This window comes from Amphiura filiformis, unplaced genomic scaffold, assembly GCF_039555335.1.
Source record: "Amphiura filiformis unplaced genomic scaffold, Afil_fr2py scaffold_280, whole genome shotgun sequence".
Taxonomy (NCBI): Eukaryota; Metazoa; Echinodermata; class Ophiuroidea; order Amphilepidida; family Amphiuridae; genus Amphiura; species Amphiura filiformis.
In genome coordinates this window covers 19,938-33,089 of record NW_027305744.1, presented here as the reverse complement: position 1 = coordinate 33,089, position 13,152 = coordinate 19,938, and the positions used below count along the sequence as shown (strand labels likewise).

Sequence of the window (13,152 nt, the reverse complement as noted above, 5' to 3'; positions counted from 1 at the left end):
TTTTTGGCAAAGAATAACAAAATCTAATTTTGAAATTTCACTGCTTAATTTCATGAGTGAATTCATCATTTTCAATGAAAAAAAACTATTTGTTTTGGTTACGGGTCAGGTGAGTTAGTAAGCCGGATGGTTATATACTCGATAACAAACAATTATTATGCAAATTATGCAAAATAAATATATTGAGCAATTAGAGCGATTACAATCTTAATAAAAAGTATTCTGATTCCTTTATAAAGATGGTGTGGTCGACGAACACCCATGTTGGATGCGGTGCAGCATTTTGCCCTACAGTTGTAGGTAGCGCGGGTAAGACGTACAACAATTGGTGGATCGTGATTTGTAATTATAAACCAGGGTAAGTATGTTCAGTGCGTTGTACACTTAAAGGCCCATTCAGTGATTTGCTGATCCGGACGATCGTAAAAATCATCAAAATTCAGATTTTGGTACTTTTGTCATTGTCATAAATGTGTTAGCATAGCCTATTAGTGGTTCAGCCGAAAGCCAGGTATTTAAGAAAAAATATAGAATTTGTATGGATCTGTAATTTAGATACTGACAATATCTAAATTAGTTACATGTATTTGAATGGGGCTTCAACTTCGTCAATACTGTTGTTTTCTTTGTTTTTGCCAAATTTTTCATTTCAAAACTACCAAATGACAATTTGAATGACTTATCCTTCACTTTTAAGCAATTTATAAACAATTTTAATTTTTTACACTTTCGCTGGGATCACTGAATGGGTCTTTAAAGGATTAAGGTACCAGCTATTTCACCCCTGTATATCATTAACAAACAAAGATAAATATCAGTATCTTTTAGCTCAAATTTATTACCTCATGCGTTGAAATGATTAGAACACAAACGTGCTACTTTTGATTTCGTTTCTTTTGCAGGTGTTAGATCACCATTTCTTTTCCTCAAACAATTTCAACAAATGAGGTCATAAATGCAGTTGATTAGCGCCAGGAAGCCGCTCTTACTTTACTTGATTTTTCGGCTGCGTTAGATTTGATCGATCATTACATCATGCTGCAGCGACTGCGTTAGCGCTATGGTATTAAAGGCACTGCTTTTAAATTATGTCATCCTATCTCAAGGGCCTTACTCAGTGCATTGATGTTTATGATGACACCTCGGATGAATTCTTACTTCATGAGGGTGTACCTCATAGGCGTAGATCCCGGGGGGGGGGGATGGGGGGGATTTATCCCCCCCCCAATATTTTGCCAGGGGGATGGTCCATACAATCATCCCCCCCAATGTTGACGCCTGATAATGGGTTTCTGACCAAATTAACCTCATATTTGCCCATTTTAGCCCCAAAAGTGCAAATTTTCGCGCGCTTCGCGCGCATTTAATCTACTTTAACACCATATTTCATCAGTTTAGCTTCAAAATAGCAAACATTTTCGCGCGCTTCGCGCGCATTTATATCATAAACTAATTCTGTCGCCAAAGGGTGCTGGATTGACTATACTTCAAGATTTTTTTCCAACTTCATCCCCCCAATGTCAAAAAGAAATCTACGCCACTGGTGTACCTGAGGGATCCATATTGGGTCCACTCATATTTACCATGTATACTGCCCCACTAGGTGACATCATTTCATCCTATGGGTTGATTTACATGATTCATGCTGATGACACACAGTTGTATAATAGTTCTTGATCCATCCAAGCGTAGTGAGAGTATTGATATTGAACAGTGTGTTTCAGATATTAAGGCATGGGCAGTTACCAATAAGCTAATGCTGAATGATTCAAAACCTGAGGTTATTCATCTGTCATCTCAATTTGTCAAGACCCTGCCACTACCACCACTTACCATTGGTAATGCAGCTATAGATCCGTCGACCTCAGCCCGAGATCTTGGTGTTGTGATTGATAGTGCACTTAACATGAAAAAGCATGTGAAAGCTTTAGCAAGATTTGTAGGATCTGCAAGTATCTTCCAAAACATGGGATCGCCAAATTACAGCGCATTCAGAATTCTGCTGCGCGCCTGGTCTCTCGTGTAAAATATCGTGACCACATGAAGCCAGTATACGATCTCCACTGGCTTTCATTATTGAGCAGCGTATCGTGTACAATTTGCTCCTGATTACTTTAAAGGCCTTGCATGATCTTGCCCCGCTGTATTTAAAATAATCGGTTAATACATATCAATCCAACCGTTCACTACTTTCTGCTACTTTCTGAATTTGTTGGGTGTCCCAAAGTGCAATACAAAGTTTTATGGTGAGAGAGCTTTTTGTAATGCAGCTCCAGTCCTGTGGAATAACTTACCTATACAAATAGAACAGATTCCATCAATCATTTTAAGAGTACCGTAGAATTTCTTCTGCCTTCTTCAAGCATATCCCGGAAGCATATATGCCTCTAAACGAGGTATTTTTTTGACGAAGGAGACGAAAGGCAAATACCCTCCACAAACATATTACAATGGATTGGTCTTACAATAATACGTGTTTGTACAACCGCCTATATCAGTAATATAGTTGTTCAAACTCCAACTAATATTTTTGTGGAGAATGTCTGCCTCTCGTCTCTTTTATCGAAAAGAGGCATATGCTTGTAGTCAAGGTATTACGGTATTTTAAAAACACACCATTTAAAAGATGCATTTAGTGATATCTTAAACTTTTAAATTTTTACTTTACCTTTTAATCTATTCTCATCTCTTATCTCGGTATCGGTTGTATATTATTTGATATACACCAGGCACAAAAAGAAACTCGTCAGTTATATTCATCTTTGCTGTTCAATATCTTGATTATTTTGGATTATTCTGAAATATACATTCTATGTTAATTGGACTTTGCTTTCTCATTTGACACCCTGTTCGTGAAAAACGAACAAGAATTGACCAAGATATGCGCCTCCAAAGCCTCAAACCCCAAAATCAAAAGTTGCATTTTCAACGATTTTCAATGGGAACGCATCGTTGTATTGCACACAAGCACCACGGGCCAATCAATAGAGCACACAGTGTAACAGGCACAATTGAATCGTTAAAATTGCAACTTTTCATTTTGGGGTTTGAGAGTTTGGAGGCGCAAATATTGGTCAATTCTTGCTCAATGTTCACGAACAGGATGTCAAATGAGACAGAAAAGTCCAATTAACAAAATGTATATTTCAGAATAATCCAAAATTAGCAAGTTATTGAACAGCAAGTGTGAATATAACTGACGAGTTTCTTTTTGTGCCTGGTGTAGTTGAAATTTATTTGTGTAATTAATCATCATACTACTTTATTAACAAACAAGGTTAAAAAGCACACACAAAACCCAGGACATGGCCAACATGCCAGTGCAAAACAACAGCATGGACCAATGCAGGGAAAACGAAGCAAAAACAAACAATTACATACAAGAAATGCATAAAAATCATTTAAAAGATCCAACAAACATGCTTAAACAATGTTCAATTTGAGGTACAGTTTTGGTGTTTTTAACATATTCTAAAGGGCATTGAGATTTTGTATGTAAGAAATAAATATTATTATTATTATTATTATTAAATCAGAGCTAACGAGTATACATGTATTAAATTTGAAATATTTGTGTTTGTTAGAATATAAAGGTGAACATAACTGGTACCTTAATTATTTTGTGCACTGTATATGGCTCAAAGAGATTAGAGCCAAAGACACATCACATAGAGTCGCTTATAGGGGGCAAAATAGTGTACCTCCAGATTATTCCGCTATGCGCCCGTTACACTTCGATTTAAATTGTGTGATTATTTGCGTTGTGTGAAGAATGCGTCGTACTGATAATTCACGAAGAAAAAGGTTGTTCTACGGGTGGAGGGGCCTTTCAAGTAGGATCGGTCGGGCTAATTATTTGGGTGGTTGGTGCAACCCCTGTCACCCCGGTGTCGCCATTCCTGGCATGTGGGGAAGACATGGAACATGCAGAAATGACCCTTTTAGTAGAAGCCCGATATCGCCGAGGGCGAGGTTATGGATATGTGCAAAACTCATATTCACCACAATGTATAAGTGTGATATGACCAACATAATTGTTGAAATTCCCGCAAGGGGATGGGGGTGTGCGTTTTTGTGTAAGGAGGGATGTGTGAGTATGGTGTGTACTACCACAGAGAAGTAAATAAATAAATAATAAGGGGAACTGAAATATCACAAATAATAATGTAATTTAGTTTTCATTGAAAGTGAATGACGTCCAATTGGTTCCAACATTTAGGGGCAATTACGGGGGAAGACCATACACGAAGGGACCAAGCTGTGAAGGATGTGGGCCTGAAGCGAGTTGGTGCTTTGAAAACAAATGCAGTAAGTATATTTCAATAAAATTCAGTTGACATAAATCGGTCACTCTCGATATCATTTGGGTTTATACATGTATTTATAACGTTTTGTCGTCGCAGCAAAAGTTATTTATATATTAGTCCGTCGATTCCCCGTAGATACTTACGCATGCCCTACGAGAAATTTCAACCATATGCAAATTCGACTAAAATTTCAATCGGATTCTGATCCTGAGATTTTATTAAAATCATAGATTTTTTCACAAAATACAGTACCTAAAGTTTATAGTTATTGCAAGTTATCAGTCCATTAAAGCATTGGTGTAGAAAGATGAATTATTAAATAAAATCAAGGACTTCCTTTTTAGAAAATGCTATAATATTGCTTGATAATAAATTTAGTAATCACTCTCAGACATTGTGCCCTTTTTAATTTCGTAGGGTCTTTTAGTTAATTATAGTACATTACAATCGTAATTCTGTAATAGAGCCAACCGAAGGAAAACTTTCTTCCTAACATTGTCAGATAGCACCAATGTTTTTTCTGATATTGAACGGTGTATAGCAAATAAAGACATTTATTTTACTTTGTGAACATTTCAGGAAATTGTAAACAAGACGGCATCACATGCGGTAAGAATGTATTACATTTGTATTTTAAATAAATTAACTCCTTTTATATGATTCCAAAAAAAATGTATTGAAATGTACTCGCTTTAATAGTCGGACGTTTTCCCGTTGAGTTTTTGGTCGACTTTTTTTATATACTATTAAGGGTTTCAACGGGTTCGGCGTCGAACAACTATAGCATTTCGAAATACCACGGCTCTTTTGTGAGCAGCAATTTCTTAAGTAAAAAAAGGCGATCCGCTAATATTATTGGTCAAGGGACAGCCCACAATAATACTGACGAAAGCGTGACAGTTTTATGCTTGTCGCCATGGGGGTAGGTGGGTGTGAGGGGTGCGACACCTCCTGGTGACCCCTAAAGGAAAAAGTAAGAGAAAGGAAGAGAGAGATGGAGAAAAGGAAAGAGAGAGGGAGGAATTTGCTCGTCTACACCAATGTCAATCTGATAGTATGCTCCCTAGTTTCCCTTTTTCACCTCAAACTTGAACAAAAATCTCAAAAATGAGAGTTATAATTCCACCCTTTTTATATGTAAATCACAAATATGAGTGCTAGAACAGTTTCTCTGATGCCTGGAAAAGCATCATCAAACCTCGTAAGCTGAATCAAAATACCGGGACTAAATTAACCAAAAGTTGTAAAAGGCCTATGCATCTTCATTTGACACGATTTTAGGACACAACTGCCCCTTGAGAAAATGGTCTAGCGACGGCCCTGCGACGAACTCTAAATCTATGTCAATTTGGGTTTTTTTTAAGGGATTTAAAACTTTTTAGTCAAGCTCTACCTGTTAGAACTTGCAATGATTTGGTGAATTAAAATATTTTTTGGTTAAAAGAACTTTTATACAACCAGTCAAACACACGTTTCCTGATACTGCTTCTTCTCAGATTGTTCCATTAAGTGTCACCATTGTGGCACACCAACTGAGAATGACTGCACATGTTCTTGTCAGAAAGGATGGTTTGGGACATTTTGTGAGGGTAAGTAGGCTTATTATGCTTAATCATGCTTATCAGTCCGGTCCGACTGCCTGATCAGGAAATACTGCCGAATCAGGCAGCATGTTGCCTGCGCAGGCAACATGGTATCCCACAATGCAATGCTCTATTTCAAACGATTATTTCTTGATTTAGAGTAAAGAAGTAGGTAAAATACATAAAATTATCACTGGATGTACAATCAGTAGTATTTTTTCATCAATTTTAGTTAAAATAAAGGTAATTTGCATATTTAAATCAATTTTTTTTTAAACCGTTAGAAATTGTTTTGTTATTTTAATTATTTTCCTCCCGGTGGAATTTTTTTTTCGCCCAGTGAAAAATTGTCAACTTACATGTAGCTCATGTGTGTCAAAGTAAAATTTCCATCGATCTTTTATAAAATCACCATGAACAATTTAGTCCTTAGTCTGTCAAATTCGGAAGGGTTACCAAAGCCTGTGTTGCCTGCGCAGGCAACATGCTGCCTGACTCAACAGTATTTCCTGATCAGGCAGTCGGACCAGACTGCTTATAGAGAACTTAAATGGTTCAATTTAAGGTTGGTCTTAACCCTGAATTTATGGACACTTTTGGGCCTCATAACAGCTTAATTGTTGGTCTAAAGTATATAAAAGTATACATATTTAGAATGGCAAAGACTTGATAAATTCATCTTAAATTCATAGTCTTTGCCGTTCTAAATATATATACTTTTTATATACTTTAGACCAACAATTTAGCAGTTATGAGGCCCGTAAGTTTCCATAATTCCATGGTTAAGACCAACCTTAATCAAGTTTTTATATCATAAAGATTGAAATTGCTAATTGGAGTATACTCGGGATGTCATGGATATAGATTGGGCTCCCGGGCTCGTATGAATTGGTGCTAAGTTTAGCGAAAGTAACTGCAACACTACTTGTTTATTTCGCTTACCGGGAGAGGTTTCGAGGAACTTCCTCGTCGCCGATATAGCTAGCTCTGACGTTTTCTTGGAAACGGCTAGAGACTAACCAGATCAGGTGAGATCACACTAGTTGACGTCGCACAACCTGTTCAAACCCATCGGTACCAGGGCATGACTTTTCTGCTTTCGTGGTGCAAAGAGAAGGCCGAACAGCTACGCCAATTTAAAATGTTTTTTTTTTCTAGAAGATACATTCTATGGTGTTAAAAACATTTCGCATATTATGAAAGTCTCACGGTGTGTGCAAAATAGTTTGTACTGCAGGGACATTGTGCGACAGATCCGAGTTTCAGAGCACTATATTTTAGTGCTCCAGAAGTATGTGTTGACAGTACCTCAATTTTGCCACATTATGATTTAGGCCCAACAATAATTCTTGCAATATTCATGATTCATATTTATGACGAAAGATAAAACAGGATAGGCCCAGCAAACACAAAACGTTTTCGATATCATTCGCCAAAGGTTAGAAAGGTTGTCAAAGAAATAAAACAAGTTTAAATGTTGGGTTATATAAAGGGCATATGAAGGGTATAAAACGTTTTCATAACATTTAAAACATTTTGATAACCTCCTGCAAATATTCTAATAGAATGTTATTTAAGTGTTGACAAAATATTGGCAAAAAGTGTTTGCATAAAATATAATTTACAATAACATTTTTAAAACATTTTAAAAATAGTTTTGTAGTGTGTTTTCATACATAACGTTTTAAAACGTTTTTATGACCCGACATTTTAAAAATTATTAATACGTTTTTACCAAAACCAACAATCTAAAATATAACCTGTTTAAAAAGTTTTTTAAAAACGTTTTTTGTGTTAGCTGGGAGCTTTCTAGTAAACTCAAACTAAGAGCATTATATAAAGAATGTCATAGTATACAAATATTGACTACTATCTTCTTCTAGCGTGTCCAAGCGCAGGGTCAAATGCGCCCGAGCCAGTAGCTGACGCAGTGACGAGCAGAATCGTTGAATTCAGCTAGGTCCATATGTGTGCAGTGTTGCCCCATCTGTGGACACATCAACAGGTGTTCCATAGTCTGTGGAACCGTTCCACACTCACAGGTAGTGTTTTGCCCTTCTGGTAGGTTTTGCCCATTTCTGCAAAGCGACCTTGCACCTTCCGACCCCTGATCTTAGTCTGTTGAGACACCGCCACTCAGGCCATGTGGAATCAGCTCCAGGTGGTAGCTGCTCACTGGGTTGCAGTCCCATAGCTGGTGAATTGGTGAATTGACTACTATGAGGGGCATGGTTAAAATTATAGGCCCAAGGTGATCTCAAAACCATGACTATGCCCCGAGGCGTACATGCCCCGAATAAAAAGCAGTCAATATTTGTTTTATATACCAAATCTTAAGATTCTTGTCATCTGTTTGGTTAAAAGCATCGATTTTGGCAAGAGAAATTAATAGTTTCAATGCGAACGGCACACAGATTACAATCTGCGATTTCTGCGTAATTATAGCGCGTGAAAACATTAACGCGTGCGTAATATCATTTTACGCTGGGAAAAACGCGCAGTTTGATCGTGACGCACGTGACCGGTCCATAGTTCATTTCCATGGACCGGTCCATAGTTCATTTTGCGGGCATAGTTAATTCAATGACTGCACTTTCAACCAATCAGATGACAGAAATCTATATATGAGGTATATAATTTCAAATGTTTGTCAATAATTGATAAGAATCACTTCTTTTGCAGATCAATGCATAGATGAAGAGCATGAATATTGTGAAGACTATGACTATTTTCAAGAAGAATGTCCGTATTATGCCATTATAAGAAGAAAATGTCCAGTTATGTGTGGAAAATGCGGTAAGAAACGATTTGGTCCATGGGGGCCAAAGGAGGCATTTTGAAAATTGAGTTACTGTAATTATTACATTATACATACAATAGGCTATCATTTATTGAAAACACCAAAGGTCTAGCATACTTGGTTCAGAAGTTATGAAGTTTTTGATGTCTATTTTCTTATGTATTTTATTGTTTTTTACTCCATATTTTGACCTTTATCTCAGTTTCAAATTTGCCGCCTTTGGCCCCCATGGACCAGATCGTGTCACATGTATTATTTCCATCTGTTTTACAAAATATAGTTAGAGGTTAATAACTGCGCATCGGATATTTAGAGGGCATTGTGAAAAATCTAAACATTTTGCCTTTGGAACCGAGGAATATCCCGAGGGGCGCAGTCCGGCGAGATATTCCGAGTATTTATATTGTTCAGACTATGACTATTTTCAAGAAGACTCTCCGTATTATGCCGTTATAAGAAGAAGATGTCCAGTTATGTGTGGACTTTGCGGTAAGAAAATGTATTATTTCCATCTGTTTTACAAAATATAGTTAGAGGTTAATAACTGCGCATCGGTTATTTAGAGGGCATTGTGAAAAATCTAAACATTTTGCCTTTGGAACCGAGGAATATCCCGTGGGGCGCAGTCCCGCGAGATATTCCGAGTTCCAAAGGCAAAATGTTTAGATACCGTAAAACCCCGTCTACAAGCATATAGTGTGCTTCTGATGAAAGCTACATTTATCCAGTCGCCATTATGGAGTTTGAGCAAATAAATTACGGATCCAAGCATATACAAACGAGTATTATTTTAAGACCGATCAATTGTATTGGTATATTAACGCTTGCTTCGAATTAATTAAGCTTTTATAAAAAAACACACTATATATGCTTGTAGACGGGGTTTTACGGTACACTATAAATCCCTAGCTGTACACTATTTAAACACGTTAGGTGTTTTTTGTTATTATTATCTTCATGTACCTTTCAAGAAAAAAAGGTTTCATATTTTGGTCCTATTTTCCTAATTATCACAAGTCCAAAATAAAGTCAACACCGTCACTACGTGTTTAGGATGCGTTTAGATACAAATTCAAAGTGTGATAACTTGTAAACCAAAGAGACGGTGTGGATTTTATTTTGGACTTGCGATGTGTATTAGAATAGGTGAAACCACTTTTTTTTTTCTGAGAAGGTACATGTAGACTCTCTGTGATGTAGATAATAAATAATAACTATTTGGCAATACGCCTTAAATGTGTTCAAAAGGTGTTACAGGTACGGATTTACAGTGTATACCTTGATTGGCTATAATTGGCTTCGCGGATATTAGTAAAATTGGTTATATGATTGTTACATTTTTTTAGTAATCCCTGTTAAGCGTGTGATTTACAGTGCAAATTCATTGTTAAGGGTCACTTCTTCAGTCTTTTGAAACACGAGGCAGACTCCACTTTTGTCCGTTAGTCCTGACAAAGATCACTTCGGATCCATGTCGATTGCCTATGTCGTGAAAACTGATGCATGTCAAAGTATGAATAGTAATGGTATGATTCTTTGTCCCCATTTCTTTTCATTGCAGTAGCCGCAACTGGAAGCGAACCGCCGTGTAATGAATGGTAAGTTTACGTGATATCAATCATGTCAAATAATGACAACTGAGATAAATGGGGACTTGGATCAAAAAAGATGCAATTAATACGTTTAGGGCAGAACTTATGACAATTTTTTGGGAAAGAGGCAAAAACCTGTGATTGTGCATACTTTCATACAATCGCAGTCACAAAGATAATAGTGTCATTGAAATTTTGGAAGTAATAGGAAAATCCTATATCAAAATAAAGAGTACAGTGTCACCTTTAACACTAAACATGCCTGGCATTTTTCCTTCCATATTGACCTTCTTTTATGAGGACTTCTTCCTCTTCTTCTTCTTCTTTTTCACGTAAATGTTGTTCATCTAAAGCTTTTAGAATAACGTGTCGTATGTTTCCCTTTTTATACAGATGAGATCTGACCCGTCTGTGGTCTACCTAGATGAAGACGACTTCCGGATACCACGCTTAAAGATTAAATATTAAATACAATGTAATTATAGTAAATCAGCTTACGTTACAAGTCCCTTATCATTCATTATAGTAAATGATAATACATTCTTTTTTGACATATTTAGTTCCCAGAGGAAATCATTATGAGTCCCTGTGCTGATCAGTTTACTATAATCCGAGTTAAATGCCGCTTTTTTGTGTGACAAGCCGAAACCCTCCCTTAACTTCTCCCTTCCCCATCACATAGGAGCAACATTATATGATTGAACATGTTCGAGGAAAGGGGATGTGCTTATTTACATTACCCTATTGAAAGTGTCCCAACTGACAAGTAGTTTGACACACTAGTCCAAGTAAAGCAAGATTTCACTAACACCATACTTAAAGTCCCTAGAAAATCCTGCAAGGTACATATGTTAATTTGGATAAACCAAAAATGGCGAAATAGTTTGACCTGTCCGTCTTCGAAGTCCAGTTCTCGAGTTATTTATATGCACATAGGTTAATGACATGTGTTTGCCTCCACAGAGTTAAACATGGACCTATGCTCCAATTTTGATTAAAATAGTCTAAAATTCTCCCGCTTGTGAATCATTATGTTACAATAAGCTTACATTATAAAGAATAGTATAGTGACCCAACTAGTTACATTTATGACTTTGTTCAGTTTAAATGGGCCTTTACTTGATGCGTCGTATGTTGACATTTAGCAAGAGGCGTGATGTTCAGTGTATGATGGTTGAATGAAATATTACTCCTCTTTCAGCCAAAAAACGTTGATAAAATAAGTCAAATTGTGTGAGGGATTTGTAACGTAATGCTTTGTTTTATTTTGATGATCGCGATCTTCAAAGGTGATGGTACATATTAATTGTCCATGCCAGAGAGATCCAGGTGATATGACAAAATCTGGGAACATGAAGGTTGGCCAAATCGGTTCATACTTTGTAAGATTGATGTACTAGATGACATATTTCCACATGCCAGACTAGACCCACCTGACCCCCCTGGGTAGGGAGATATGGGTACCCCCTAATTTGGGGCTTTTGACACAGGAAAATTGCTGTGAAAACAGTTGAAAAATGGCAAAGTTTATGAAGTTATTTTTCTATCAGCAACTTCTTGATTGGATTTTATTTTGAAATATTTGTCAAGAGCATAGTTTATTTGTAATATAGAACTTAAAATTGCAATGATTGGGGTCTTGGGTTTCAGGAGGGGGTCATCAAAGTGACCCCTCTTTAGCATTTTTAAAAATGTAAAAAAAGGGTAATTTTAAAGCCCTTTTATGAAAATATACATCTTAAATATTGATTTTTTTTAATGTCAACATTTTGAGGCTATATTGGTCTACTCCAAACAATAAATAGTAGATTCGGGCGGTGTAACGAATTTGCATAAAATTGGTGTTTCTAGACAGTATTTTCGCCTAATAAATTTCTTGAAAATGATATTGTAAGTCTAAAATTGGAGGAAACTGAATGTGACAATTCTATTTTTTAGTCTTAAAATGCTTAAAATGTTTTCATATGGTAACATTGTTTTAGATTTTTCTAAACAGAATCATGTCAAGTCTGCAGAAGTGTTTCTAAATACAAAACAATTCATATTTAGCTATCTGAGTAAAATGCAAAACAGAAATACTGAATACAAGACTACCTTGTGATAAACCATGATGAACAAAATTGCAATATAAATGTAGATCCATTATGTAGGCCTATTGTGTATGCATTTTTTAATTATATCATATATATTGTTTTTATATATTAATAAAATTATGCCTAAAAGCCCTCAAATGTTATATGAGTATGAAACTAGGATATTAGTTGGCTACTGTGATAATAGCTGATAACTAACATAAATCACAAGAGTTTATAAAGGAGTAAGTTAATCATTTCAAATAAATTGGATCACAGTTTACATTCACAAATAAATATTCTAGAAACACTATACTGCAAGTGCCCAAGAATCTTAGCCATAGGATGTAGTTCCAGTAGGCCTTTCTAGTAGCTGGGGCAGATATGGTATTTTATGATCGTCAATTCATGCTATACTGCTTGAACTGCAACTGCCTTATAAATCCTGAAGTATTCACTAAATCAAACCAGGATTTTATTCAATTACAATCGCAAATTTCCAATTTGAGATTGTACTGTTTTTGGTCAGTTCTTCTTTCTTTCTTCTGTCAAACTTGTAACGAGCCATCATAGCAATATGCTTTAGGTCAATGTAAGCATATTTGGTCACATGGACCAATGGGTGGGGGCACAAATGTTAAATGACCAACTCGGGGTCAAAGGTCATGCAAAGGTCATTATGGTCAAAATGTGATTTTCACTAAAAATGCTTCTTCTTCCACAAATTACATAACACAATGACGAAACTTGCATACCTGCATCGGCTTTAGCCAATGTCTAAAAGTTGTACAAAGAATT

The 13,152-nt window shown here is 36.3% G+C and overlaps 2 long non-coding RNA genes across 2 annotated transcripts; both read left to right on the top strand.

Annotated features, from left to right (window-relative positions):
• Positions 1–245: 245 nt before the first annotated feature.
• LOC140145450 (uncharacterized) lies at positions 246–4,916 on the top strand. Its single transcript, XR_011858064.1, has 3 exons — positions 246–358; positions 4,220–4,308; positions 4,887–4,916. It is a non-coding gene; the product is annotated as an uncharacterized lncRNA (long non-coding RNA).
• Positions 4,917–5,840: 924 nt separating this feature from the next.
• LOC140145449 (uncharacterized) lies at positions 5,841–11,172 on the top strand. The gene is made up of 4 exons (XR_011858063.1): positions 5,841–5,896; positions 8,573–8,686; positions 10,252–10,288; positions 10,676–11,172. It is a non-coding gene; the product is annotated as an uncharacterized lncRNA (long non-coding RNA).
• The last annotated feature ends 1,980 nt before the right edge of the window (positions 11,173–13,152 follow it).